This window comes from Leucopleurus acutus, assembly GCF_964270905.1.
Source record: "Leucopleurus acutus genome assembly, chromosome: 3".
In the NCBI taxonomy this organism is placed as follows: Eukaryota; Metazoa; Chordata; class Mammalia; order Artiodactyla; family Delphinidae; genus Leucopleurus; species Leucopleurus acutus.
Window position 1 is genome coordinate 13,973,538 of NC_139145.1, and position 3,638 is coordinate 13,977,175.

A 3,638-nucleotide genomic window follows, 5' to 3' on the forward strand; every position below is an offset into this window, starting at 1 on the left:
ATATATAGAAAAGAACTGAGGGACTTCCCTGGTGACCCAGTGGTAAAGAATCCACCTTACAATGCAGGGGACGTGGGTTCAATCTCTGGTCAGGGAACTAAGATCCCACATGCGGCAGGGCAACTAGGCCCGCATGCCACAACTACTGAGCTCGTGTGCCTCAGCTAGAGCCTGTGAGCTGCAAACTACAGAGCCCACGTACTCTGGAACCTGCACACCACGACTACAGAGCCCATGTGCCCTGGAGCCTGCGTGTTACAACTAGAGAAGAGAAAGCCTGTACACCACAACGAAAGATCCCACACGCCTCCACGAAGATCCTGCATGCTGCAACTAAGACGCGACACAGCCAAAAATAAATAAAGTAAATAAATAAATCTTAAAAGAAAAGAATTGAAAGCATTTGTACACTCATGTTCATAGCAGCACTATTCGCAGTAGCCAAAAGGTAGAAGCAACCCAAGCACCCACTGACGAATGGATAATCAAAATGTGGTATATACACACAATGAAATATTATACAGCCTTAAAAAAGGACAGTCTGACAAATGCTACAACGGGGATGAATCTCGAGGCCACTATGCTGAATGAAATAAGCCAGACAAAAAACGACAAATATTGTATGATTCTGTTTATATGAGGTAACTAGAGAGGTCAAATTCATAGAGACAGAAAGTAGAACAGTGATTACCAGGGGCTGGAGCCAGGAGAGGGAGAATGGAGAGTTGTTTAATGACTATGAAGTTTCAGTTTTGCAAGATGAAAAAGTTCTGGGGATGGATGGTGGTGATAGTTGCACGACAATGTGAATGTACCTAGCAACCACTGAACTGCACTCTTAAAAATGGTCACAGTGGTAAATTTTATGGTATGTGTATTTTGCCCCAATTACAATTTAAAAAGTTATGCTATGAGAGGCAGGCAGTATTAGCAAGAGAAGGATTTCTTTGTCTTTTAAATATCTTGGTGCTGAAACACCTGAAGGCATCTTCCTAGGCAGAACCAGAAGGACTGGTGCCCCTCTACTCAGTGTCATACAACAACCACACACTCCTCATATATAGAGTATCCTCTCCGAGGTCATAGCCTGATGAGTCAATCATTCACAGCATCTAATTCACACTGTTCTTCGAGCCCTGGAATGGCTTCTTGGGGCTGGTGACCCACAGACTTGAAAAAAAAACTTCCAATCTACATGCAAAATAAATGTTAAAGCCATAGTAAACCAAAAACCTCAGTGGAAGCATGGGAAGCCCACAGAAATCACTGAATTTAGCAATTAAAATATTTAGTTAGGCAGGAATTGTGAAGACTGCCATTGCTGAGAGTAAGGTCTTTGCCCATGGTCCTTGGCTGTATCCTCTGGGACGTTCCTCACTGGCCTCTCTTTCCCATCACCACTTCTGAAGCTTTCTCATTCCATTTCCTGTGGTATGATTTTAAGGACCTCATGGTACAAACTTGGGGCATTGTTTCTTTTTGTTGTTGTTGTTTTTGGCTTCACCTCGAGACTTGCAGGATCTTAGTTCCCAGGCCCACAGTGAAAGTGCTGAGTCCTAACCACTGGACCGCCAGGGAACTCCCTGGGCCATTGTTTTATATGCCAGAGATCTTTTGCAGGCCAAGCTCATAGTTTCTTTCAAAAATTTAGTAGGTGTCTGGTCTTTTTTTCTTCAGGCAGCTAAATGGGCAAGTAACCACAGCCAAAGATTTCCGCTGGCATGGCTCTTTTTTTTTCCTTTTCATTTTTTAAACTGTGGCAAAATACATACAACATAAAACTGACCATCTTAACTACTTTGAAATGTATGGTAGCTCAGTGGTATTAAGTGCATTCAGAATGTTGTGCCATCACCCCCACCATCCATCTCCAGAACTCTTCGTCTCATAAAACTGAAACTCTGTCCCCATGAAACACTAACTCCTCATTCCTCACCACCCCCTGCCCCCCTCCAGCCCTTGGCAGCCACCATTCTACTGTCTTTTCTTTATGAATTTGACTACTCTAAATAGCTCATAGAAGTGGAATGATAACAGTATCTGTCTTTCAATGAGCATCATGTCCTCAAGGTTCATCCACCTGGCGTAGTTCTTAAACCCGAATGATGCCCTCATTTATTTCCTGGCTTCTATACTTGATTGGACCTTGGCATTCTCTCGAGGATGCTGAGAAATGGTTAATCTCTTGCTATAACTGCCTCCTCAGGGCCACTTTGTACCGCTGCTTCCCTTTGAACCCCCCAAATCACCAGACTCAGTCGATTTAAATCGTAGTCTGCATGGAGAGAGACTACCTCAATATTGTTAGAGTCCCTGCTACCTCTGCTCGCCTCACTACACCTCTCTCTTTAACGACAGTGGCAAGAAGTAGCAAACAAATGTAACAAATAATCTGGCTTTTCCTAACCACTTCCCAGAGGGATATAGACTCAGTAAACACAGTCAGCTCTGCAAGACTCACAGTTTTACCTGCCTGGTGAGGATGACTAGCGGCCCAGGTGGCGCTGTCTTTGGTTCAAGGAGATGGAAGCAAGGACTGCGGCCTTGCATCACAGTTTAGAAGGAGCCTGGTGCCTTGGGCTCCTTCTTAAAGGCTGTAAGAGTGCTTAGAAACACAGGCCACCTCATGCCCACTGAACCAGGGGGTCTGGAGATCTGGGTTCCAGTTTAGCTTTGAACCACTTGCTGAGACGTGGGAAGGTCCCTTTCCTTCTCTGTGTCTCAGAGGTCATTAAACGAAGGTCATTAAACCATGACACATGGTTTTTTCCCTCTTTGACATTTTTAGACCCTGTGCTTTCTCTGAAACTCATAAATATGAGGGTTGATGAGGAAAGGTCTGGTAAGTTCACTGTTTCCCAAAATGTGAAGCTCTTAACAGTAACATATCCTGCATGTGGCATGAAAGAAACCTTTGAATTGCACAGGCAGAAATTTATTCCCTTTCTCAGTTCTCTTTGAAGGCTGATGATTACTTCAAGGAAAAATTTCAGTTTGGTCCTAGTGTATCTTTTAAATACACTAGCTTTATTTATTTATTGGGAATTCCCTAGCTGTCCAGTGGTTAGGGCTCCACACTTCCACTGCCAAGGGCCCGGGTTCAATCCCTGGTCGGGGAACTAAGATCCCACATCCCGCATGCTGCATGGTGCGGCCAAAAAAAATTTTTTTTATTTACATAGTGTGAGTGTGTATAATATCTGTCTATATACACACATATGTATGAAGTTACATGTATAATTTTATTTTTAAAGCATCCTACAGTAAAACAGATTTTTTAGTGTACAGTTCAATGAATTTTAACACATGCAACCACCACTACAATCTGGATACAGAACAGCTCCATCACCCCTCAAAATTCCTCATGCTACCCTCCATATGTCACACTTTCCGTACCCCCTGGCAACCATTGATCTGTCCTCCTACACTATGGTTTTGTCACTTGGAGATTATCATATCAATGGAGTCACACAATATGTAACCTTTTGAGACTGGCTTCTTTCACTCAGCATAATTTTTTTTTTTTAGCAATTTAGCATAATTTTTTTTGAGCTTGTGCGTAGAGAATGCTTTTCCCCTTAAGTTTTTTTTTTTTTTTTTTTTTTGGTCACGTCACGCAGCTTGTGGGATCTTAGTTC